The sequence below is a fragment of the Mobula birostris genome, chromosome 13, assembly GCF_030028105.1.
Source record: "Mobula birostris isolate sMobBir1 chromosome 13, sMobBir1.hap1, whole genome shotgun sequence".
Lineage (NCBI taxonomy): Eukaryota > Metazoa > Chordata > Chondrichthyes > Myliobatiformes > Myliobatidae > Mobula > Mobula birostris.
Window position 1 is genome coordinate 52,572,615 of NC_092382.1, and position 27,190 is coordinate 52,599,804.

Below are 27,190 nucleotides of genomic sequence, written 5' to 3' on the forward strand. Positions count from 1 at the left end.
TTTGCTGTACCAAGCCATGATATCAGGATGCTTTCCGCCAAGGTCAAGGTGGACGTGGCTACAGGGGTGTGGGCTGCCACATTTACCTGTCTGGATAGGGGGAGGAAATCGCAATGTGGTCCCACAGATTTCTCCACGGCCTGTGGTGGAGAGGTGGGTGATCTTACGTCTGGCTCTGTGTATGAATTAGGGAGGGAACCTCTCAGTCCACGACGGGAGTCCAGCTCCTTGTGTTCGAGGGAGGAAGTGCTGTGGCCGTTCACTTCAGCTGATCACTGTATCCACCTGTCCCGGTGCAGAACAAGCATCCTCCAGCAGTTCTCCCACCTATTGCTTGTCGGGACATCGCAGACTCAGCCCACCCGTAGGTTCCTCTTGACTGGAAAACTCTGGTTTTCTATAGAACTCTGGTCAGATTGCACGTGGGGTATTGCATTTAGTTTCGGTCGCTCCATATCAGATGAATGCCGAGGATTTGGAAAAGGCATAGAAGAGGTTGTAAGGAGGACCTTTAGGAGGGGATCTAGAAGGTGGCGTTGCACAAAGTTGGATTGTTCTTTCCGGAGTGGTGGGAGCCAAGGGGAGAACTGAGAGGATCATTATTGTCATAAAAGGAAGTGATGTTACAGCTTTATCAATCTCTGGTTAGGTTGCATCTGGAGTTTGCAGTCGCCCCATTACAAGAAGGAGGCCAAGGCTTTGGAGAGGGGAAAGAAGAGGTTTATAGGGAGGAGATCTATAAGGAGAATTTGCAAGAACTTGTGTTATTCTTTCCAGAATGGCAGCTACCAAGGGGAGATAGAGAGGCCTATAAGAGTCATAAATGCGGTAGGCAACTGTGATCTTTCTTACAATATCAAAATACCGTATAACAGAGGACACGCAGTTAAGGTGAGAGAGGAAAATGTTCAAAGGAGGTCTGCGGAGAAATGTTTAATATAAAACAAAGCCGAGAGTTGCGGTTTCTGGAATGTATTTCTAGCTTGGTAGTGAAGGCAGTGGTGTGTTTCAGATTCTGTGATAGACAAACAAACACACAGAGAAAAGACAGATATAGACAACACGCAGGCAGGGTGATTAGTATAATTAGGCATCATCGGCTAAATCATATCAACCCAACATCACAGACTGAATTGTCTCTTCCTGTCCTACAATGTCTACCTGGAGAAATAATCACTGATGAGGGAAATTTCTATTCCACTTCATCGTGAATATCATTTCCTTCATTCTGAGTCTGTGACCGATGGTAATAGAATTCTCATTCAGGGGAAGCATCCTCCCAGCCATCGGTCCGAATTATCTGGAAGAATGCATCAATTCTCCTCACAATTCCAGAAAATACAGGCCTAGCTCATTCACTCTCCCCTCACACAGACAGCTTGCTATCTCTTGAAGCAGTCAAGTCAGTGTGAGGAACTGTGACTAGACCTGGAAATAATATTCAACGTGCATTCAGGCAGAGGGATTAGTTTAATGAGGCTTAATTACATCAGCACAACATCACAGACCAAATAGCCTTCTCCTTTCCTGCACTGTTGTATGTTTTAACTGGAGAAAGAATCACTGATTAAGGACATTTGCTTTCCACTCCTTCCTGAATATCCGTTCCTTCATTCTGGGGCTGTGACACATGGTATTAAAATTATCATTCAGGGGAAGCATTCTCCCTGCAATTGGTCTGAATGACCTGAAATAAGCCAGCAATTCTGCTCACAATTCCGGAGAATACAGACTCACTCTCCCCGCACGCATCAAGTTTGCCCTCCCAGGAACGAGACCTGTCAGTGTGAGGAATAGTCTCCGCACCCTCTCTTCAATAGGGATAACTTTCCCAAGGAAATGCGGCAAAACCTGGAACTAATATTCAACGTACATTCTCACCACACCCTGTAGGACCCCTCCCAGTCAGACATCTCTATACCTCTTCTCCAATCCTCCTGTATCACGGCACAGAATATCATTTGTCTCCCTAATTATTTGCGATACCTGAATGTTAACTATTAGTGATTTGTTGACAAGGACTGTCAGGTCCCTATGAACCGGTCACTCTGTCCCCATGTAAATGTGGATTTTCTAGTTTGTTCCTCTGGGAATGAATGGCCTCGCATTCCCCCATATTCTGTCTGTCTGCCACATCTTCACTCCGTCACTTCTGTCTGCATCCCCAAACTCTCGCTGCGTCCTTCTCAAACCTTGCCTTTCAGCTCTGTACAACAGCCAATAGGGATATAATAAAGTTGGTCCTCACATCCAAATCGCCAATGTAGACTATGAACAGCTGGGGTCTCAGCCACAAACCCTGAGTCACCTAAATGTTGAACGTGTTCCATTTACTTCCTCTATCTGACCTTCACCTGCTGACTAATTCTCACACAGGCATAGTGTCCCGAACCCCATGTGCTTATCCGATCCTTTCTTAGGTTCTTCCAATAGCACATTCATCAGCTCTCAATTAAACGTCTGTTTGTCCAATCCTGAATCCACACTGACTCTGCCAGCCCCAGTGAGTATTTGGGGACTTGGTCTGTGTCTCTACCTGTAAGATACTGGTACAGAATACAATGGGAATATTACCCATCTGTGGTTCAGTGTAACCGTTGTATTGGTGACCTGTGTCGGGGTCTTGGGTTCAGTGTGGGACTGGATCTGAATATCTCTGCTGTCTGAAACTGTGGAACTGATGAGCTGTCGGTGTCTCTGTGCTCTGTGACATACCTTGTGTGTCAGACAGGAGCGGCTGATCTGGTGCCTCGACAGGAGGGAATATCGTAGTTGATTGCAGTTTGTTTTTTCCTGTGGGTACGAGAAAGAAACTCGGTCAGTGAGGGAGAGGTAAATGTCATGTGGTTCTGTGAAGTGGCCGTTGCAGCCTGTGCCATTGTCAGTCTGTCGGTCTGACTCTCTCTTTCTCTCTCTTTCACACATATATAACATTGCATCTGATGCTTGTCTTTCTTTCATTCACGTTCAGCTATCCTGCATCAATTCACCTCCCAATTTATTAGATTATGAAGACATGCAGTCCTCTTCTACTGTCATTTAGTAATGCATGCATTAAGAAATGATACAATATTTCCTCCGGTGTGATATCACAATACACAGGACAAGCCAAGACTGAAAAAAACTGACAAAACTACATAATTATAACATATAGTTACAATAGTGCAACAATACTGTAAGTTGATGAAGAAGCCCATGTGCACAGTAAAAGTTCAAAGTCTCTCAAATGTCCCTCATCTCACGCAGACGGGAGAAGGAAGAAAAACTCTCCCTGCCATGCCCGATCACAATCCGTCTCTGAGTCATCCGAAAGCTTCGAGCCTCCGAATCAGCTCTCCGACACCAAGTATTGAGCGCAATCTCTGTACGAACGATTCGACCTCAATCTCGGTCGCCAACAGCAGGCAAAGCCGGGGATTTTGAGGTCTTCCCTCCGGAAGATTCCCGACCGCGCCGTAACGACAGCAGCGAGCGAGCGCTTCTGAAATTTCTCCAGATGTTCCCCTGTGCTTTCACGTCCGTCTCCATCAAATCAGAATTTAGAGTCCTGTTTTTAATATTTAAGCGGTCTTCGCATTCCTTTGCCGATCGAAGCATTTCTTTGTAATTTTCGTTTGATCTCTTGCAGGTTTGAGATGCTCTTAAACGCCTATTACATCAGTAACATGTCAAAATTCTCCGCAGAGCTTTGCCAGCACTTTGTGTGTGTTGCCTTGAATTTCCAGCATCTGTAGGTTATCTCATGTTTTGTACATCAGCATCGTGATCATCTGATCACTGCCATCCCGTGTGTGTGTGTGTGTGTGTGTGTGTGTGTGTGTGGCCAGGATGATGTTGAACGTGAAAAACCGCAGGGACAGAAGTTGGGAGTCGGACGTGTCGTTGAACTCTGTTTACAAATGGATAATTAGCGAAGACAAAATTGAAATCTGTAAATGTGGCTGCTTCGGGTCTTTGTCAATAGAACTCCGACATTCTTTTCAATAGAACACACATCAAAGTTGCTGGTGAATGCAGCTGGCCAGGCAGCATCTCTAGGAAGAGGTACAGTCGACGTTTCAGACCGAGACCCTTCGTCAGGACTAACTGAAGGAAGAGTGAGTAAGAGATTTGAAAGTTGGAGGGGGAGGGAGGGGGAGATCCAAAATGATAGGAGAAGACAGGAGGGGGAGGGATGGAGCCAAGAGCTGGACAGGTGATTGGCAAAGCGGATATGAGAGGATCATGGGACAGGAGGCCTAGGGAGAAAGAAATGGGGGAGGGGGAAGCCCAGAGGATGGGCAAGAGGTATAGTGAGAGGGACAGAGGGGGAAAAAGGAGAGAGAGAGAAAAAGTATGTGTGTATATAAATAGATAAATAACGGACGGGGTACGAGGGAGAAGTAGGGGATTAGCAGAAGTTTGAGAAGTCAATGTTCATGCCATCAGGTTGGAGGCTACCCAGACGAAATATAAGGTGTTGTTCCTCCAACCTGAGTATGGCTTCATCTTTACAGTAGAGGAGGCTGGGGTTAGACATATCAGAATGGGAATGGGACGTGGAATTAAAATGTTTGGCCACTGGGAACTCCAGCTTTCTCTGGTGGACAGAGCGTAGGTGTTCAGCGAAACGATCTCCCAGTCTGCGTCGGGTCTCGCCAACATATAGAAGGCCGCATCGGGAGCACCGGACGCAGTATATCACCCCAGCCGACTCACAGGTGAAGTGTTGCCTCACCTGGAAGGACTGTCTGGGGCCCTGAATTGTAGTGAGGGAGGAAGTGTAAGGGCATGTGTAGCACTTGTTCTGCTTACAAGGATAAGTGTCAGGAGGGATATCGTGGGGGCGGATGGGGGCCAGGGTGGGGGTGGGGGGACGAATGGATAAGGGAGTCGTGTAGGGAGCGGTCCCTGCAGAAAGCAGAGAGTGGAGGCGGGGGCGGGGGGGGAAGGAAAGATGTGCTTAGTGTTGGGATCCCGTCGGAGGTGGCGGAAGTTACGGAGAATTATATGTTGGACGTGGAGGCTGGTGGGGTGGCAGGTAAGGACCAGGGGAACCCTATTCCTAGTTGGGTGGAGGGAAGATGGAGTGAGAGCAGATGTGTGTGAAATGGGGGAGATGCGTTTGAGAGCAGAGTTGATGGTGGAGGAAGGGAACCCTCTTTCTTTAAAAAAGGAGGACATCTCCTTCGTCCTGGAATGAAAAACCTCATCCTGAGAGGAGATGCGGCGGAGACGGAGGAATTGCGAGAAGAGACAGGGTGAGAAGAGGAATAGTCCAGATAGCTGTGAGAGTCAGCAGGGTTGTTTCCACTGCCACATGTCCAGTCCTGGTATTCAGCATTCTCGGAATGGAATCGAAACCAGCCTCTGTGGATTCTGAAATCTGGATCTAAAAATAAACCGCTGTAGGATTCATCGATAGACCTCAGTGGGTCACGCAGATTTCCTTTCCCGAGGTGAGTAACCGCTGAGGTAATGCCTAGGAATTTAGAAGTGCTTGTCTTCAGTCGGCTGAATATTGACATCAGAGACAATGAATGGTGTTCAATTCCCATGTTTATTCAAGTGACTGTTGTCAGTTCGTCAGCGGCATAACCGTATCTCTGGAGACTGATCCTTTGTATAAATCAGAGCCGGTTTGAATGCATTAGCTCAGAGTTGCTGAAGGAGCTGTGAGTTCAGAAGCAAGACAATTGGCAGATTATTCCTGAAATGGGGTATCCAGTCCTTTTGCGGATAGGAGAAGTTTACTATCCATTTATTTCAGCCTTTGGAATTCCCGGTAAGCCGCCGTATCGGCTGCCGTTGGTGGGAATTGAAGTTAAATGCCAACGTAGTGATCGTTTCTGTCGCTGGTTTCCACGGTCACATGTTCAGTCCTAGTGTTCGGCATTCTCGGAATGGAATCGAAACCAGCCACTGTGGATTCTGATGTCTGGATCTAAAAATAAAACGCTGTAGAAATCATCGGTGGACCTCAGTGGGGCAGGCGGATTTCTTCCAGCGGTTTGTGTTTCAATGATGTAATGCTCGGGTCTCTGTGCTTTTGGTCTCGAAGCAGCTACACTGCATTTGCCAATATTGTGTTTATACTGCTGTGGAGATGATAACAATTGCTTGTCTGCATTGGTATGTCAGCGGTCGTGTGAGCCACGTGTAATGATCAAACCATCGATTAGTGATAACGATTTAGGAAATGTGATGAGTTCCATGTTGCAGCATGGAACTTGAGGATTTTTAGTAAATGTGTGCGGTGTGACAGAAAATAAAACAGTTGTTGGACAACACAGTGACGTCGCTGCTGATCAATACTGTGAAATGTATTCTATCATATCCACATCTGACCCCTCTACAGACATTCCACTGCGTCACCGGGTCTGCTACTGGACGTTGAATCCCTCTCCCCGGCTTCGCTGTGATGGATTCAGTCGGAGACTTCGAGTATATCTGTGAGGCTGTATCAGACCTCGCTGTGACTGCTGCCTCGGACAATGTTCTGTTGTAAAATCAGCGAGGTGAGAAATGCTGGAATAGGGAACAAACACGGAGAATGCTAGAGGCACAAAGTAGCATCTATAGAAATAGAAAGTCGTGTCATAGGGGCTCTCTGTAAACAGTTCCAACAAAATACACGCTAACTGCTTTCCCACATATTCTATTTTGCCTGGATGAGTGGTTCCGGGATTTCCTGTTTCTGTTTCGTCCTTCGGCTCTTCTGTTGCTGACAGGGAGTCGCATGGAAGTTGATGATTGTCAAATGCAAGAATCCCGCCATCAGCGTCCAGATTTATTAATTTCATTCATATCAGACGCGGATGAAGCCGATAGAAAATGCTCCAACCAGTACTGACTCTGAGGTTACCTCGCTTTATCTTTCCGCTGCCTCTTCACATTTTGGTCATCAGAAAGGAATCCAAATTCAAATCATTTGGCTTTATTTTAATGTATAAACTCAGTCAGCTCTTGGACCTCTCTTCAACTTTCTACCCTTAAATGCAGCATTAAAGTCCAAATATTAGATGATCCCCGAAAACTGCTGCATTGGGTTCTGCTCAGTTTTTTCTCAATTTGCTATTTTCTGTCTCTCTTCCAGCGAACTTGGTGGCGATTGCGATCCTCTCCCGTGGAAAGTGCGGTCTCTCCAAATGTGTTACTCGCTACCTGGTGGGAATGGCAGCGGCCGATCTCCTGGTCGTTATCTCGCAACCGCTGCTGACGTGGACTGCTTGGATTTATTTTCCACAATCATTCCTGTTCATTACTCCTGTGTGCAGTCTCGCCAGATGGTTGATTTTTGCGAGCGCTGCGATCTCCGTCTGGCTGACTGTCGCTTTCACCGTCGATCGATTTGTGGCTATTTGCTGTGAGAAGCTAAAAACAAAATATTGCACCGAGAGAACGGCGGCTGTGGTTATCGGGACAGTGAGTGTGCTGGCCTGTTTGGAGAACGTCCCCTGGGGCTTTACTACTGAACCTCTTGTAATAATTGATGGTGTTCCCTGGTATTGTGTTCCTACATCGAGCTACAAATACTCTTCTTCATGGGCGGTATTTGAGATGCTTCACCGCATTTTTACCCCTTGTGTCCCATTCTTTCTGATTTTGTTGCTCAATATTCTGACAGCCAGGCGGATTCTAGTGGCCAGTCGAGCCCGCAGGAGGCTCCGGGGACAAAAGAGTGGAGAGAATGACAAGGACCGGGAGATGGAGAACCGACGCAAATCCATCGTTTTGCTCTTCAGCATAACCGGTAGTTTCATACTGTTGTGGGGAACACGTTTGGTATTTTATATCTATCAACGGATTTCAATGAGTTTTGTTTATTATTCTGTCATGAATCCTGTTTACATTGTAGAAGAGACATCGGGAATGCTGGAAATTCTCAGTTCCTGCACCAACACGTGTATTTACGCCCTGACTCAGAGCAAATTCCGAGAGGACCTCAAGAATGCGGTGATATACCCACTGAACTGGATTTTGAAACTCATTAAACGATATAAATAAATGCTGTGCAGTAGTACAATTCAGCTGCTTTCATGTCCCTATTCTGTACTCCCACTTGTGAGCAAACGGAAACAGTATGATGAACACAGTTACTGAAGGTTGTCTGCCTGAATAGTTAGATGTTCACTCTTTTCCAAAGTTGCTCCCTATCTGCTCAGTTGTTCCAGCATTTTGTGTGTGTTGCCTTACAGATACAAAACAGCTATTTACAGCCGATCCCGACGGTACCCTAGCCTCAGCATCCCAGAAAAATCCCCTTTGCATCTCACCCTCGCCATGCTGAAATTGAATGTTGAGGCGAACCTGTCACTCCTTCTTCCCAATTCGGACAAAACTGTCTGTTTTTGGAGTATAATTTCGTCAGTATCAATTCTCCTGTTCCCATCATTACCCTTCCTTTCCTTCACGCTCCTTTTCGCCTCTGTCTCTACGTGTAGTTTTCCTTTTGTTTTCCCGTTTGAACTAATTTCCAGTAACAGAATTTTAGCTTTCAGAGAAAGAGTTGCCGGGGGGGGGGTGGATGGGGGGGCGGAGGTGGTGGTTGGGTGGAAGAGGAGATGCTGTGAACCTAAGAACAAAAGACACAGTGAAGAGAAATGGGAACTGATGTGGTCTAATCCTACACAAAGTGCTGGAGAAAAGCTTCAGCAAGCTCAGGCAGCGGGACTGGAGAGAGAGAGAGAGAGAGAGAGAGAGAGAGAGAGAGAGAGAGAGAGAGAGAGAGAGAGAGAGAGAGAGAGAGAGAGAGAGAGAGAGGAAGGGAGAGGGAGAGGGAGAGGGAGAGGGAGAGAGGGAGAGGGGAGAGGGAGAGGGAGAGGGAGAGGGAGAGAGAGAGAGAGAGAATCCAATTCTGCTGAAGAGTCTACAATTTACTTTTTTCCATAGATGCTACCTGGTCTGCAGAACTCTGCAGGCATTTTGGATTTGTAGAATCCGCAGAATGTCTTTTGTTTATGTTTGGTCTAATCCTAGTCAGTGTCAATGAGATGTTTGGCTGTGCCAACACAGACCCGACCCTGGACAAAGAACAGGTGTATAATGGTTGAAAAGGACAGCGTTGCAGAAACAGACACTTGATAATTAATGGAACAAAGCCTCAGTTAATTTTGAACTCATGCAACTGGAAAATTGGAGGATCTCTCTAAACAAACGCGATCGGGGATATTATTGTTTATACAATTAGAAAGGTGGTGAAAATAGCAGCAGTTTGTATTTAGATATTACATACTCCAGATGAAACTGAATTGAGGAATCAATCTGAATCATTCAATGGTTGGTCCGTGATGTCAATTAATGTTCATTGTGAGGGGGTGATATCTAAATATAAACTCTAAATGTAAGCTTGGTTAAGACGGGCAATAGGTAGTGAGGATAATCCTGTTAATTGTATAACCATGACTCCTGGCATTAATGGAGGCTAAATCTTTGAAGGGAATTCTTCACAATAGGTTTGACAAATATTTGTAGAAGCATAATTAGAGACAGTCAAATGGTTTTGTGAGGGGAAGATCATGCCTTACGCACCTGAATGACTTTCTGAGGGGTTGACAAAACAAAGGCTAGAGTGGTGGACGCTCTGTGTATGGAATTGAGTGAGGCGCTTGACAACAGCCCCTGCAATAGATTCACCCAGAACGTCGGGAGGCATGGGACTGATGGAAACTCAGCTGCCTGGGTTTAGACTTATCTTGCCCAGTGAGTATGGGACTGGCAGTAGATGGGGAATTTCCAGGAGATCTGATTTTTCTCATATTTGTAAATGACTTGAAAGAGGAAGTGGATATGTAGGTTAGTAACTTGCAGTTTGAACCTCCACGTAGCGTAGCGCTTAGAATCCGACTATTCCAGCTCGGGGCACTGGAAATCGGAGTTCAATGCCGGTGTTTTTCTGGAAGGAGTTTGTACAAAATCCCCGTGTTTTTTATGGGTTTTCTGCCAAGTTAAAAAAGGAAGCAAAACTTAGTGATTAGGCTCGGGCAACATTGAGGTTGCTGGGCGCGGCGGCTCATTGTTCTTCGCTTCATCTCTAAATGAATCAAGGACACCTATGTGCTGTAGCTGTGGATAGCGTAGAATTTCATCATAGGTTACAATGGGACGTCGACACGGTGTAGAGCTGGGCTACGATGTGATAGATGGACTTCCATGAGTAACAGTACGAGCTGATACACAATAAAAATTTAAACTGGATTACAGAGTACAAATGGCAGATTTTATCGCAGTGTGGAGGATCAGGGGAGTCGTGCTATGCAAGTCTATAGATCCCTTAGAATTTTCAAACAAGTTAATTGAGTAGCTAAGGAGGTTTATGGCTCAAGAACTGGCGACTCCGGAAAAGTGATCTCACGATCACTTCCAGTGTCACGGGCTTACGAGGGAAGAGATGCTAAGGAAGAACAGGTAAATGTGTGGCTAACAATTTGTGCAGGAGGGAGGGCATCGTATACACATATTATCGGGCTCTCTTCCAGGTTTGGTGCGACTGGTGTAAGAAGCATGGGTTTTACACCTGTGCTGAAGGGGTGTTCATGTTCTAACTGGGAAGTGTGCTGCAGCTGCCCTGCCATTAAAATGTGGCATCCGCAAGCCGGGTGTTGAGGGGTAGGCGAGAGAGTGGGGACTAGAACTACAGGTATGCAAACAGCATTGAGTAAAAGGTAGAGACGAGGTCAAGGAATGCCAAAATAAGCCCAGACTTGACCCCGTTAATGAGTCCGGTGTCTCCGAGGGGCTGAGGTGAGGTTATGTCAGTAAAAGTGTGTAACACTTAAGACAGACGCGTTTAGAACCTGGATTAGTACGTGACATAGTGAGCCAGATATTGCAGAGCTCTGGTTGAGAGAAGGTCAGGGCTGGTCGCTAACCATTCCAGAATTCAGATGATTCAGGCAATCCCTCCAGAGGGGGTCAAAGAGGTTGGGGAGCTGCACTGCTGATCAGGCAGAATGTCCCAGGTCCGAGATCATCCCATAGGCTTCATCAGTAACACGATGCAGGTAGAGCTCAATAATAAGGAATGTGCAATGGCTCTGATGGTGTTCTACCTGCAGCCTGTAAGAGAGAGCAACAGACAGGTCAGGAGGTTATGGGCTGATGTAAAAGCAATCATGCAGTTATTGCGGGTAAATAATCACTCCAACATTACTGGCATTCCCTTATCCCTTGAGGATGGATGGGGCTTTGTGGTTCAGATGGGTCCTGGGATGCTTCCTGAAAGAGTATTTAGATGGACGACCAGGGAGGGAGACGTGCTTGACTTAGTAGTATCAGTAGTATAATTCTGGAGCTTCGCAAACAGTTTTTGATAAGGATAAGACTGGAGCTGCAGGGGGATAAATGTAAATTCGGTGAAGGCTAACTACAGTAAAACTGGACAAGAAATCTTAAATAGCAGTCATGGTGCCGATGGTACAGATTAAATCAATGTCTGGCATCTGAGTGTCACTTAACATTCAGCTGGTCATAAATCAGGGCTTCACTGTCCCTGTGAGGAAGGTGGAGAAGGTTGAGAACATTCATAGACTTTCAATGATGAGAGATAGCGTATTTTTTTCTAAAAAAGTAAGAAGAGTCAAATGTGAGGTTCAGGGAGCTGAAATGTCACCGGGTCTTGGAGGATCATTTAGAAATAAAGAGCCAAGTCATAGTGCGAATCAGCAGAGTGACCAGGAAGTGTCCTCAGTGAGAGAGAATCCAAAAGAATTTGATGCAAACACTGAAAAGAACAGTATACTGGGGAGAGCACAGGACAATTCAGGGAGAAAGAAGGGAATGTATGCCTGGAGCCAGAGTTAGCATACGATGTACAAAATGAATACTTTGTTTTCGTTGTGTTAACTAAGGAGAAGGTCATGGAGTACAGCGAGATCAGGAAGGGGGTATGATGATACTCACAGTTGTGTTAATACTAAGGAGGAGGTGGTGTGGAGTCAAAGAGCATTAAGGTGGGTAAATCTGTCGGTGGATTTTGTCGATTGGGAGACACAGTCCACATGCAGGCAAACATGCAATCTAAACTGTCTTAAAGGTCAACACACACACAGAGGAGAGGGGGCTGTTCCTCTGCTGTGCTCTGCACTGTTTGCTGGTCGGCGATTTGAGGTCCAGTGGGCAAAGGATCACAGGGGCACATGACGATTTCCTTATCTGCACACTGACTGTGGTTCTCATCTGAGACACGCTGCCTGCAGGGGTGGTGTGAACAACCAGTCAGAGTGTTCAAAGAGGAAATGAACATGTCATTCAGGAGAATTAATCTTCCGAGCTGTGGGAAAAGAGTAGAAAACGGGACAATGAGAATCTTATTCTAGGAGCTAGATTAGATACGATGGTTTGAATCGTCTACCCCACAATAATCCCGTGGCCGTTAATAATAGCAAAAACTAAAACTGGTGTTCAGGAAGCTTCGGTCCAATCTGTAACATGGGCACACTTCCATAAAAATGCTGGAACTGCATTTTACCCACACTGAGCTGGCAGAGCACAACACTGGCCGGTGAAGGCGCTGACCAGTACAAGATTCTAATACATGACAGAGATTTAGCAAAACATCGCACTGATGACCAGTGCTGGACCATCCCAGTTCTGCATCGTACTGCTGACTTTTAAACATCATTAGCACTGCATTGAAAGGGTAGCGGCCTTTACAACACCGAATGCAGTACTCTATGGATGCAGACTATTACAGCAGTTGCCTCCAGACAAAGGTCAGTGATCTTCACAACTATTGGCAGAATACTGTAAGGAGACAGGCCTCTTCAACAGCTGGTCTTAGAAACACCTGCACAACCATGGAACAGTATCGGAAGAGCGGAGATTCTTATTACACACAGACACTTTGCACAGTGTGAACAGAGACCTGTATGATGTCTGCGACGAAGGGAAACTTAACAGTAATACAAACATCACTCTATTCTGCACACCATGACAAGCCCACAGAACTGAATTAACACTGCAACAAAATGGAGGAATACAAATCCCAGCCAAAGCAGGACAGCTCTGTGGTGCCACAGATTTCCAGCCCCAGTCATTACAGAGAAAGTAATGAACAACCTCACATTGTGTTCTGAGGACACATGCCAACACAGACCATACTCGGCCCGCAGAGTATACGAGCCATCAGCAAAACTGGAAGAGCAGAGACATGTAAAAGACAGCTCTGGACTGTGTGTACGCAGTGCCGTAGACTACACACAGTTCAGCAGTGCTCCAGGACTGCACAGCAGGGAGGTAGACAACAGGAAACTCAACAGAGCACTACAGGGACACACATTGATGCTGAGACAGTGGAGGGTGCATCTCTGGTATAAGCATGATCTGCATTTGATATAGTAGAAGGACAGTCAGCAGATGGCCCCAGGGACAATGATCTTTACAACATCTAGACCTTCACTACGAGGACACAGAACTATAAAACTCTGTAGTGCGCACACAGACCAGTGCACACCCAGCAGAGTACTCCACATTACAAACCAGTAAACCCCAGCACTTCAAAGCCAGAGATTTGTACAACCCTGACAATGGACTGCAATTCACACTATCAATAACCTCCACGCCTCCCCCCGCACCCCCCCCCCCACTGGGCTTCTTTCAGGTTGCTGATATAGGAGAACCTTGATATGTTGGGCGCTTCAGTTTCCAAAGGTTCTTGAAATGTCACCAGCAGAAAGAGTAGCTGAGATGTAGGCAGGTTGTGGAACATTGTTAAAGCAACAGATCAGTGTGTGACTAATACCTCCAATATTGACTGAGATTCTTAGTGTAGAGCCTTACAGGAGCAGTAATCGTTGGCATTCTGAAAAGAGTAACAAGCATTTGCAGCATATACCTTGTACGTTTAATTTAGCAACAATCTGAAACAAACTGGTACAGACGTACAGAGGAGAATATCTTGACTGGTTGCATCATGGTCTGGGGTGGTGACACTAATGTCCATGAATGGAATAGGCAATGAAATAATGTGGATGCAGCCAGCCCATCACAGGTAAAGCCATCCCCACCAGTGAGAACATCTACAAGGAGAGCTGTCACAGGAAAGCAGCATTCATCATCAAGGACCACCATCATCAAGGAGATGTTCGCTTTTCAATGCTGCCATTACGAAGGAGTTACAGGAGCATCAGGTCCCAGAGCACCAGGTTTAGAAATAGCTTTTGCTAGTAAATGATCAGGCTGCTTAAGTACAGGGGATAATTTCACTCATTCCTACAAGGAATTCACATTCCAGGACTCCACGACTCCTGGTCCCGATATCAACTTTCATATTTTTATTATTATTGAAACACCCTGGTTTCCTTGTCGACGTACGTTTGGGGAAGGGAAACCTCAGCTCCGGCAAATTAGTGAGATTGAGGTGCTCTCCCACCACAATCCCCAGTTTGTAATGATGCTAAGTAATTTGCTACCCTGTTACAAATTGGTGCCATGAAATAACAGACGGTACATTGCATACGATGAAATTAATTGTATTTATGAATCTTAACTTAACTAAAGGGTTAGTAAATGACAACAAAAAGAAAAGTGCCCATTCTAATTAAACAATCAAATGTGTACAGGTTGGAGATCATCTTGAACTCTCTGTCAATCAGGAACTGGGCTGTCGATCAGTGTGAACACCTACACCGCCTTCCGAACGTCGCTCGGAATCCGTCTCGAACAAAGGGGTCTCCCACCGGATCGTATGCTACGACCGGTCCTTCCCAGCGTCTTCTCTCTTCATCTCCCGCGCAAGAAAAGCCCAGGACCAAGCTATTGTCCGTCACCACAGAAAACCTCCTGCTGATTGGGTGGCATACATTCCACATCATCTCTTCAACAATAACCCCAAAAGGCTGGAAACACAGCAGGCTGCTCTTACAGAGCTGCTAAATAAATTACCTGCTGCATAACAGTAAAAATATGAATCTGGGCATTACACTCTCCCCCCACCACAAATAGTCATATCCTCATGACCTAGAAATAATTTGTCATCTCCTCATGAATAACAACGTTTTCAAATGAATTTCGCGATGTCAGAACCTCCAATTCATTTCTAAATGGTAATGACATATCTCACTAGGGAGATAGTCACAACCCTCTGTTCCCCCGGTGCTATATAGGGGAGCCTATCTGGGAGTCTTCTGTCCTTTTAAGACCTAGTTATCCCATCATCTGCGCCTTCAGTTTCAGACACCCTTTGGGATACTTCTGGTCTACATGGCGAGGCCTTAATCTGTTTATCTCTTGTGCCTTCCGGCAATACAGGTCCCTCTGCCACTTGACTGAGCTCAGCTTCATTCCCGGTTACTTTACTGCCCAACCCCTCTTCGTGGTCCAGCTGCAAACCTGCCTGTCCACAGATAGTCCCCCCGGTTTCATCTGCCTCAGCTTCTAAAGGGCTGGGAATCTCCTCCTCAATTGGTGGGGAGTTCGCAAAAGGCAACATATACCACAGCCCCTTCTCCTCATCCTGCGAGTCCGTATCCCAGTCAGGGGCGTGGGATGGTGTAATATTTCCTGCCGCTGGTCCTTCAGTCTCTCCACGTCGCCGCAGAGTCCTCTTACTCTGTGTAGGGTCCAGATCAGGCTTTGGGTCAACACGTACCTGTTGTCCCAAAGAAAGAAGGTGGTTCCAATATAGAATCTTGACGGGACCATTCCCATCCTACAGTCTCACCAGGAAAATTGGTACAGTTAGTTGGCTTCTGACTCTCCACTACATAAAGTGTAGCCGCCCTGCGTCAGCCAACTTATACTTCCCAGGTAGCCTCAAATTCTTTATGAGAACTCGGTCTCCAGGCATGAATTGAGAGAACCTAACCTTTTAATCATACATCCTCTTATTTACTTGATTCTGCTTAACAGCTGCAATCTTAGCTAATTCATCATTCTTTTTCAGCTCCCTTCTCATATCGAACGTCTTGCGTGGTGGATCTTCCTCTCCAGTCCAAGACCAGAGATTGATGGGCAACCCCGCCTCGCACCCAAACATTGGATAACATGACAAGTACCTGGTAGCTTCATATCGTGTATAGTTGTAGTAGTGGACCAGATGTGCAATATGTTGACATTACTTGTTCTTTTTGCTGAATATCTGACAGGTTCAGATTAAATCTCTCGGGCTGGGGATCACCCTGCTGGTGATAAGGCGTAGTCCCCGTCTTCTCGACTCCAAGCATGTTCAGTAGCTCATGTATGAGCCTACTCTCGAAAATTCCGTCCCTGATCACTATGTATCCGCCTGGGGAGGCCATAATAAATGAAATACTGCTCCCACAACACTTTAGCCACATCGGACGCCCTCTGATCCTTGGTGAGGAAGTCTTGCGCACTCTGCTGTAGTGATCCGTAATGACCGAGACTTTCGCCATGTTGCTAACGTCTGGCTCTATTGAGAGGAAATCTAGGCACACCACGTCAGCGGATCGCGCACTGCAAGCGGGACAATGGAGCGGACCTCGTCGGCAGCGTCCTCTTCCGCATACAGCGAACGCAGGATTTTCAGTACTCTTCATCCTTTAGCTTCAATCGGAGACAGTAGATCTGATCTCTGAGCAATCCATAGGTCTTGTCAGCCCCGAAATGGCCAGAATCATCATGAAGTGCCTTCAATAGAATCCACCGATACTTCTCAGGCACACCCAGTACGGAACGCCGAGGCCGCTCGGGAGGCTATGTGACCCAGTATAGGAACTGGTTCCTCAACTCCAATCAGGAATTGAGTCACTGAAGCGTGTTTTGTCCTCTCCGCTTGGGCAATGCCTCCTTTTTCAACCGCTGACCAAATGATACCGGAGCCCGGGTCATCTCGCTGAGCAGCTGCCACTTCCTCAGGACTCAATTCCGGCCACTGTTTTCTCTTCGGAGCAGTCAGGTAGCAGTAAGCTTGTGGAAAGAACCGTCAGAAGCTCCCAATTGATCTACCGCTCGAATTTGCTCTTGCCTTTGCTCTGCCTTCACCGTGATGGCAAACTGGCACATGGCTTTCACATCCGGGGCAGGAGCATTCTTCCACTCTTCGTCCCCGTCCAGCCCTTCATGCGCACGTCGCGACAAAACATCGGCATCCCTGTTTCTACTTCCCGGCCGTATGTCAGGCTGAAATCATTGGCAGACAACGCCACTAACCACCGATGGCCTGTGGTATTCAAGTTCGCCGAGACCAGGATATAAGTTATAGGATTGTTGTCCGTCCTCATCTCAAACTTGGCACCGTAGAGGTAGTCGCTTTACTTATCCACCGTAATCCATCTCAATGCCAGGAACTCCAACTTGTGCGTGGGTGATAGACTCCGGCTGACGAACACAACAGGTTCAACCCTGTGCCCTGATCCTGATTCAGGACGCCCTTAAGCCCTCTCTGCTGGTATCCGTATGCCGTACATACAGCAATCGGGAGTCTGCAAAAGCCAGCACAGGTGCTTGCGTCAACAACTCCTTCAGCAATTGAAAGGTTTCTTCACATTTCGCATCCCATCTCGCTGCAAAAGGCTCCGAAGTGCTAAGATAATCTTTATCCTCCTCTCCTTCTATCCTCCTCCTGTTCTTCCTTCAGGGAGGGTAACCGCACAGAAGCTGATTTAAAGGATGACTCACTTTCGTGCAGTCCTTCACGAAATTCCTGTAGTATCCACAGAACCCAAGGAATGAGCGCAAAGCGCTCGCAGTCAGATGCCTTGCCATATGTCACCACCTCTAACTTAGACGTATTCGTATATACTCTATTCCATGAGACTATGTTCCCAATATATTTAACAGATGTCATGCAGCTTGTCCAGGGAAGGTTTTATCCTTTCAGCTTTTAGGCGGCCCAGCAACTTTAGCAGCCTGGCTTCATGTTCTTCCAAGGTGGACCCGAACACTATGAGATCATATCCCCCATCGTTTTCTACATGACAGGCTGGGAAGTGGCAGGGGCTCCCGGTATGCCATATGGCATTCTTTCGAACTGGAAGAATGCCAGTGGACATATAAATGCCGTCTAATGGATATCTGGTAATACCCACCCCTCAAGTCCAGCACACTGAACCACTTCGAACCACTCAGACAGGCCAGCGCATCTTCGATCCTGTGTCGGTCTACTGTTCAGAGTTCTATGGTCCACACAAAGGGGCGGCGCTGAGGTGGTGCTAGCTGGTGCTATAGCACCAGAAGAAATTACAATAGCACCACCAAGAAATTAATTGAAATTTGACATAAAAGTTGCTGCTGCTTTGCTTTCTTTGTATAGTTTTGAATACTGCTTGTTTCTCCAGTTGATCTCGTGAAATAGCGCCCCCAATTACCACAACACCCATGTAGCAATAAAGTTACAAGCTCTGTCTCTGTGCTGGGCTAAGGGCAGATCCATTCTGCACTTCTGCGTATTCGTTCGTTGTCAATGTCTTGCCGTTGCCATCCTCAGATCAGTTAAGCTGATCTAAGATCACTTAAGGTAGTGATGTCATTCACTCTCACTCAGGCGAGAGATTGATAGTATACACACACACATTGTGCTTTTACAATCTAGCGTCGGCCTGGCACGTGCATTATTTTGGCCGGCGTGCAAAATGGATCGATTTTTAGTGAGAAAACAACTTCATCCAGATGAATCAGTGGTGATCAATGGTGTTTCAGCCTGAGTCTGTCTTAATTGAAAGCGACATGCAGAAAGAAGTAAGTGGGAATGAGGACAACAGCAGTTCATGGAAAGAGTGTGAGGGCGAAGTAGAGGAACAAGAAATAGAGCGGGATTCGGAAGAAAACGTGGATGAAGCTGCTGTTAGTGCTATTGGGGATACTGTTAGTGATGTTAGCCAGCAGCCTGTGGAAGGACCCCGTCGGCCAGCATTAAAAAAACTACCCTTCACAACAGTTTTGCAATTAGCAAAGGAGTTTAATTCGTGGCTGGTTTGACCAGTACTCCTGGCTGGAATATTTGATCACGAAAGACACTACGTTCTGCTTTGCATGCAGGCATTTCCTGTGTGGAGGACATGGGTTCCATTCTGAGTCCACCTTCACTGTCACTGGTTACCGCAACTGGCGGAAAGCTACAACAGCTTTCAAAACCCACCATGTAATTGCAGCTGATAAGTTTGCTATGGAGGCGCGGGCCGAATTCAGATTGAGGAAACTGGACAGTTCAAGATTGGGAAATATGCTTGATAAAGGACATGCAAAGATTGTCCGAGAAAATCGTGAGTATATGAGAGCAGTAGTTGAATCTCTACGCTATACTGCATTTCAAGGCATTGCCCAGCGAGGACACCGGGAGGATGATGGATGTGGCAATAGGGAAAACTTTGTTGAGTTTCTCAGTGCAATGTGGCAGTTTGATAAGACTGTAGCTAAAGAAAATAGAGAATAATCCTGGAAATGCAAAAAAAAGAAAACACCCATCACGATATCCAAAATAAAATTTTGGGTATTATGGCAGATATGGTCAGACGTCAAATAAGTTGACTGGAAAGGGACACTGGCGGGAAAGACAGCAGAGCAGCAGTGGCTGGAGTTTATGCGAGAAGTGAGGAAGGTGCAAGACAGGTATATCCCAAAAAAGAAGAAATGTTCGAGTGGAAAAAGGATGCAACCGTGGCTGACAAGAGAAGTCAAAGCCAAAGTTACAACAAAGGAGAGAGCATACAAGGAAGCAAAAATTAGTGGGAAGACAGAGGATTGGGAAGTTTTTAAAAGCTTACAAAAGGAAACTAAGAAAGTCATTGAGGGAAAGAGATTAACTATGAAAGGAAGCTAGCAAACAATATGAAAGAGAATACTAAAGGGTTTTTCAAGTATATAAAGAATAAAAGACAGGCGCGAGTAGATATAGGACCGATAGAAAATGATGCTGGAGAAATTGTAATGGGAGATAAGGAGATGGCGGAGAAACTGAACGAGTATTTTCACTGAGGAAGACATCAGCAGTATACCGGACACTCCAGGGTGGGAGGGAAGAAAAGTGTGCGCAGTCACAATTACGACAGAGAAAGTACTCAGGAAGCTGAATAGTCCAAAGGTAGATAAATCTCCCAGTCCAGATGGAATGCACCCTCGTGTTCTGAAGGAAGTAGCTGTGGAGATTGCGGAAGCATTAGCGATGATCTTTCAAAGGTCGATAGATTCTGGCATGGTTCCAGAGGACTGGAAGATTGCAAATGTCACTCTGCTATTTAAGAAGGGGGAAAGGAAGCAAAAAGGAAATTATAGACCTGTTAGCTTGACATTGGTGGTTGGGAAGTTGTTGGAGTCGATTGTCAAGGCTGAGGTTACAGAGTACCTGGAGGCATATGAGACAAGATAGGCAGAACTCAGCATGGATTCCTCAAAGGAATCTGACACCTGACCAGGTTCATTTCCCAGTACCAAATCAAGTACAGTCTCTCCTGCTCTAGGCTTATCTACGTATTGTGTAAAGAAACCTTCCTGAATACGCCTAACAAACTCCACCCTATCTAAACCCCTTGCCCTAGGGAGATGCCAATCGATATTTGGGAAATTAAAATCTCCCATCACGACAACTCTGTTATTATTACACATTTCCGGGATCTATTTCCTATCTGCTCCTCGAGATCCCTGTTACTGTTGGCTGGCCTATAAAAGACCCGGTAGAGTTATTGACCTCTTCCTGTTCCTAACCTCCACCCACAAGACTCCGTGGATAATCCCTCCATGACGTCCATCTTTTCTGCAGCCGTGACATTATCTCTGATCAACAGTGCCACGCCCCCACCTCCTTTGTCTCCCTCACTGTTCTTTCTAAAACATCTAAAACCCGGCACTTGAAGTAACTATTTCAGTCCCTGACCCAGCCAAGTCTCTCTAATGGCCACCACATCATAGCTCCAAGTAGTGATCCACGCTCGAAGCTCATCCGGTTTGTTCACAATACTCCTTGAGTTAAAATAGACACATCGCAAACTGTCCGTCTTATTATGTTCCTTCTCTATCGCCTGCCTATCCTCCCTCACACACTGTTTCCAAGCTTTCTGTATTTGTGAGCCAACCGCCTCTTCCCCAGTCTCTACAGTTCGGTACCCACCCCCCAACAATTCTGGATTCAACACTCCCCAGTAGACTTAGCAGACCTCCCCGCTAGGATATTGGTCCCCCTGGGTTAGTCATAGTCATAGTCATACTTTATTGATCCCGAGAAGGAAATGCAACTCATCCTTTTTGTACAGGTCACACATGCCCCAACATCCCGGAAGTCATAGACTGGTGAGCCTCGGTTCAGTGGTGGTTTACCACTTTGTCTTGGCTGGAGATCACTCCTGATGATCCTCGCTCTTCAATAAAATTGTTCAACCACACACTTTCAGAGAATATCCTCTCTCGGATTAAACCAAAAATTGTTCCCAATTCGAGCAGCATCTGTAGAAAGAACTTCACTTTTCTGATGCAGGTTAGTTTACTAACGGAGAGAAATAATAGGAGAACAAAAAGGCATAAAGGGTAATTTTATTTTGTATATACCAGTAGAATATGTAAAACCGTCGATACATATTTTTCCCAAAGTTTTCAAACATCGACTGATGATTGAAAATATACATGACCATCTCTTCAATAGTGTGTCCAGGATTATCTAATACATGCTGTCAGGATGACAGCAGTGACACGAATACATTTCTATTCAGCACTTAGTTAGTATACAAAAAAATATGAGCATAAGATTAAATAAGACAAGATAACTATTACACTTTATTTATCCCGATGGAAAATATTGTTGCAAAGTTGCTTAGTCGGAGATATATAATTTAAAATATGTACATTAAAAAGTAATAGTGCAAACTACCGATGCGCAATGAAACCAGGAAGTATATACTTAAGGGTGGGGGGGGGGGGTGGATTGTAGATTTGCATAGTCACAAGGAAAAAGGATCTCGTGTGGCGTTCAGTGGTGCAGCTCGGTGGAAACAGTCCGCTACCAACTATGCTTCTCTGTTGGTCCAGCATGTCAGGGAGGCGGTGAGAATAATTGTTCATATTGCTCCGTAGCTTCTGCAGAATCCTCGGCTCAGACACAACCACCAGGGAATCCAATTCCATACCCTTATCAGAAAGTATCTTCCTTACGAGCTTATTAATCTTCTTGGCGTTAGCTGTTCTCACCCTGTCGCCCCAGCAGACGACGGCGTGCAATATAATGCTGGCCACCACTGAGTCGCAGAACATCTGCAGCATAGTATCGCGGACAGTGAATGACCGGAGCCTCCTCAGGAAGCACAGCCGGCTCTGCCCCTACCCGTTCTGGTACAGAGGCTCTGTCTTTTTAGTCCCGTTAATTGCCGATGTGAGCTCTCTGGTACTAGTAGTCCCGAACGATTTCCACATCTGTTCCCTTGATGGGGATGGGAATGCGGGTGTTTTCAGCTTCCTGAAGTCCAACACCAACTCCTTTGTCTTAGTGATGTTGCGCAGCAGGTGATTCAGCCCACGACACTCAACAAAGTTGTCCACCTCTCATCTGTATTCAGCCTCTTAACCCCGTCTGATACAGCCCACAATGGCAGAATCTGCAGGTTGCAGGATTCCGAGTTGTATCGGGATGTCCGAGGTAGACGGTGAACAGGAAGGAGGACTGGACAGTCCGCTGAGGTGCCCCTGTGCCTCTAACCACAGTAACTGATACACAGTTCTGCAGTCTCGCATACTGTGGCCATCTGGACAGCTCGTCTGTAATCCAGGACAGTCATGAAGCATCCACCTGCATCTCCGTAAACTCACACCCTAGTAAAGCAGGCCGTGTGGTATTTAAACACTGGAGAAATCAAGAAGCGTGATTCTCAGCGTGGCCTGGCTCGCCTAGATCGGTGTATGCCCGTTGAAGCAGGAAAAAATGGTGTACTCGACTCCAATATGTGATTAGTAAGCAAACTGCTGGGGACGTCCAGTGATGGATTTACGATGGTCTGGATGTGTGTCAGAGGCAGCATTTCTAATGATTTCATAACATGTGAGATCAGTGCCAGTGGCCTGCAGTCCCTGGGCGTGGTGTGATATGTCTTCTTCGAGTTCTTGAACTAGTCAGAGTGTTTTCCACAGCAAAGGAATCCTCTGCAAACTGAGGCTCAGATCAGAGATGTATCGAATGACTGCACCCAGCTGAGTAGCACACACATTGCGTGCCCTTGGGCTGATATCATCCGGGCCAACAGCCTGGATTGGATGAAGCCTGCTGTTCTCTCTCTTTACCTGTTAAAAGTGACAGTCCACGTGTCTGTGATCATTGGTTTTATGGTGTCCTTGGAGAGAGACGGAGGGAAAGGGATGAGCTGCGGATTTAGATTGGTTGTAGAGGGTGAACAGAAGCCTCCCCATCAAACCTGTTGAGAAAACAATTCAATTCGTTGGCCCTGTGCCGGACCCTTTCAATCACTTTTCTCTCGTCCTTTTGTACACTGTGATCGTTTTTGTACCAATCCACACGTCCGTTGCGTTGTTCTGTTGTAGTAATTGTCTGGGAAGCATCTGTTAAATGTCAAGTTTCTGAACGATTATTGCTGTGTACCTTTAAAGAAAACATGACTTGACAATAGGAAAACAAGACATAATGATATCAGTACTATGTGGTAAACACTTCGTGATTTAGGGGAACGGGATGATGTTATTTTAGGAAGGAACCAGTCAGGTATTGCAGGGACACCAGAGGAGTAACTGCTACAACGTCAATGCAGATACATTTTGTAAATTAAAAAAGCAAGCCAATATATGAAACATCAACAATAGTCTCGGACGAGCTGTCATTTCAATGTTAGATCTCTTCCGACTGTACCTCACCACCCCGTACTACGACAGTGAAACCGTTTCGCTTTTCTTTATCTATCAGCACAAAGTCGGCAACAGGTGATTTGTCAGCTCTACGCCGTGAAGCTCTGGCAGTCTGCATGTCAAAATCTTGTATTCACAGCATTTTAACACATTGGGATAAAAGCAACATGTTTTAGGATTCAATTGACAGTCCATTGAATCCCCCAGACAAAGCTGTTTATCGCTACTGCACCGTAGGAGTCGCAGTGTCGAAGACGGCCCATTTCCTCTTTTTCTCTCACCCCATTCCCGTTGCAACACAACAACAGCGCGTTTTCCTTCATTTCTAATTTTACTGAAGGATTTATCGACTTGCATCATCAACCGTTTATTTCCACATCTTTCGCGTGACCAGTTAAGCATTTTGCTTCTTTTTTCAATATTTCTTATCGGACGTCTGCAATATTTTCGAGTCCGATGCACCCCAGCATATTCCTCCACGTGCATTACACCTCCACCTTACGAAGCATTAGTCAAGTCTGATATTCGCATCCTGAATTCTTAAGCGCAAGTACGCCGGTAAAGCAGATGATTGGTATGTGCTCAGAGCAATCAGCATCTTTCTCACTTATTAATGAGGGGGAAATGATTCGTCTGAACTTCTCTAAAGTTAACCTCTGCTTTCTCTTTATATTGCAGTGAATTTAATTGCGATTGTGATCCTGTCCCGTGGAAAATGTGGACTCTCTAGGGGTGTCACTCGCTACCTGGTGGGAATGGCTGCGGCAGATCTCATTGTTGTTGTCATTGTATTTATTGTGAAGGATATCAATAATCTCTACATGTACGCCAGATTCTTGCTCGTCACTCCGGTTTGCGCTCTGACGCTTGTGCTTACAGTTGCAAGCTTGGATTTCTCCGTTTGGCTCACAGTGGCTTTCACATTCGATCGCTTCGTTGCGATCTGCTGTCAAAGTTTTCGGAAACGATACTGTACAGAGAGAGTAGCGACCATCGTCACAGTAATAGTGGGGGTTGTGGGCCTTGCGCGGTGCATCCCGTTTTACTTTGTAGTGGAGCCTCATGTAATAATTAACAATGTACCGTGGCGTTGTGTCCTCATACCTGAATACTCCACTTCTCCAGCGTGGAAGGCCTACGAATTGCTTGACAGCATCACCACACCGTTATTACCCATTTGCTTAATCCTTCTGTGTAACGGTTTAACAGCGAGACACATTATAGCGGCAAATAGAGTCCGCAAGGGACTCCGGGGTAACAGTGAAAATCAAAAAGATCTAGAAGTGGAGAACTGGAGAAAGTCTATTATCCTGTTGTTTGCTCTGTCAGGTAATTTCATTTTACTGTGGATGCCCTACATAATACACTCTATGAACTGGCAAGCGGTGAATTATCCCTTCACAGACAAACATCTGAATACTCCGATTTTCATCTTTCAAACATGTGCTATTATGCTGACGTCTCTCAGTACCTGCACCAACACTTGTATCTATGGGCTGACGCAGAGGAAGTTCAGAGAGGAGCTGAGCAATGGAGTGAAATATGTGGTGACTTTAAATGGGTTGCTATGTAAATAACAGAAATAATATCCGACTAGAACATGGTGGAAATTGCAAATAAATATCCCAAAGACTTCATTGATTTCGTTAGCGTTCCATAAATCTAGTAATGTATATTCGCAGTATTGAAGGAAAAAAAACACTCTAAGCAAATGGAATAAATTGTTTCATTGTTGTAACTTTGCCACCCCAACAACATTAGTCACGGGGTTGGTTATGAATAAGAGTTTTTCATGCTGGTAACATTAACGCCCGCAGTTGCAACACGATATGTCTTATTCTCTAATTCTACGATTCATTGAACGTCGTCATTAAAATGTGCTTTTTAAGAATTCATTTTATAATAATGAGGATAGAGATTGCTATCAAATTCCTAATAATCATTATTCTCTGTGAATTCGCCCCCACTGGAGTGGCCGGTTGCTTTGCTGCATTGTTTTATGCTCAATGTGCTACGTTCAGGACTGAGCACAGTACTCTAAGTGTGCTCTCTCACAATTGTTGTGTAGACCTGCAGCGTTACGTCACGGGAAATGGACTGGCTGTGGAGATAGTGCCGAGGAATTGATTGTGGAGATGACGGGGTTAACCCTATGAATCTCCTGGGAGTAAACTGACTGCAATCCAGAAGAAAGAGAGGGGATCGGTCGGAAATGTAACAAATGAACCTGTTGACTCCTCTGTAGTTGAGGCTACTTCAGTAAATACGCAGTCAGTGGCCGGGTGGTCAGGTGCAGGAGTGGAAGCCCGTGTGGCCTTTTGCCGCTGCAGCCCAGCCACTACAAGGTTGGACGTGCTGTGCGCTCAGAGATGCTCTTCCGCACGCCGCTGTGGCAACGTGCGTTTATTTGATTCACTGATGTGAGTGAAAATCCCAGAAGATTAGTCGCTTGAGAAATTCTCAAGTCATTCCGTCTGGCAGCAATAACTATCCCATGCTCAACGTCAGTTCAATCACATTTCTTCCCTTGTCTGACGTTTGGTCCCAACAGGAACATCTTGATCATGTCTGCATAACTGTAATGTGTTAAGGTGCTGCCGGATGATTGACTGATTCGATATTTGCATTAACGAACAGGTATACAGGTGTACCAAAGGCTCTGTGTATTTTAGACACGGGCAGATTTCTGCATAGCGGGGAATTGAAGAGTGCAGGGTGAAAGGCAGGTAGCGTCACTGTGGCCGCTGGCAGGACATTGGAGAAATGACAGACTTTGTCACGGCGAGCGGGGACACCGACTCAACACAGGAGCGGGGTAATGGCAGATTCCTCTGTAGAGACAGAAACCAGAGGTCAGACAAAGGAATACAAGCAGACAGCGGAGGCAGGACTAAGCGGCAGCGCGAGGAAAGGAAATCTCCCAAATACAAGGATCCCGCTGCAGCGCAATTAATCAATGCAGAGAGCCCTTTAAATAATCGAGGTACCTGGGAAACCGGTTCAAATGTTCAAAAAAGGTTCAAAGGTTCGTTGGGAACTGGGTGGGTGGAAGCAGAGCCAGACGGAAGTGTTGGGGAGTGTGTGGTGAGTCCTCACTCTCTCCAGACGAGGGGAACCAGACAATCGTTCCCCATGTAGTTTCCTTTCAATGCGATCAACAGCGGGTCTCCACAAAGCGGAACAAACATTTCAAGTTGGAAGTACTTGTGTCAGTGTGTGATATCGACCTCTGGAGCAGAGAGGGGAGGAGAGTCGGTGAGAGATGGGCATTCCTTCGTCGGTCCTCACCATTTCTACCAACCCTACTCGACTTCCCATATCCTCCACCCGCCTCCACAAACCTCCCCATCTCGGTCACCCTCATCCTCCCCTACGCCACACCGTCTCCGAGAACTCCCTCCTTCCCCTAAACAGTTCCCACTCTCCGTCATCTCCTCCCCTCCTGGCACGCCTTCGTGCGTTCGTCACTCTCTCGCTC

The 27,190-nt window shown here is 46.1% G+C and overlaps 1 protein-coding gene across 1 annotated transcript in view; it reads left to right on the forward strand.

The window, feature by feature from the left end:
• Positions 1-5,415: 5,415 nt before the first annotated feature.
• LOC140206841 (uncharacterized) overlaps positions 5,416-27,190 on the forward strand; it is a 29,620-nt gene continuing 7,845 nt past the window's right edge. Inside the window, exon 1 of the mRNA XM_072275085.1 lies at positions 5,416-5,438. The gene's annotated coding sequence lies outside the window, so the exon portion shown is untranslated. The remainder of the gene's footprint in view (positions 5,439-27,190) is intronic.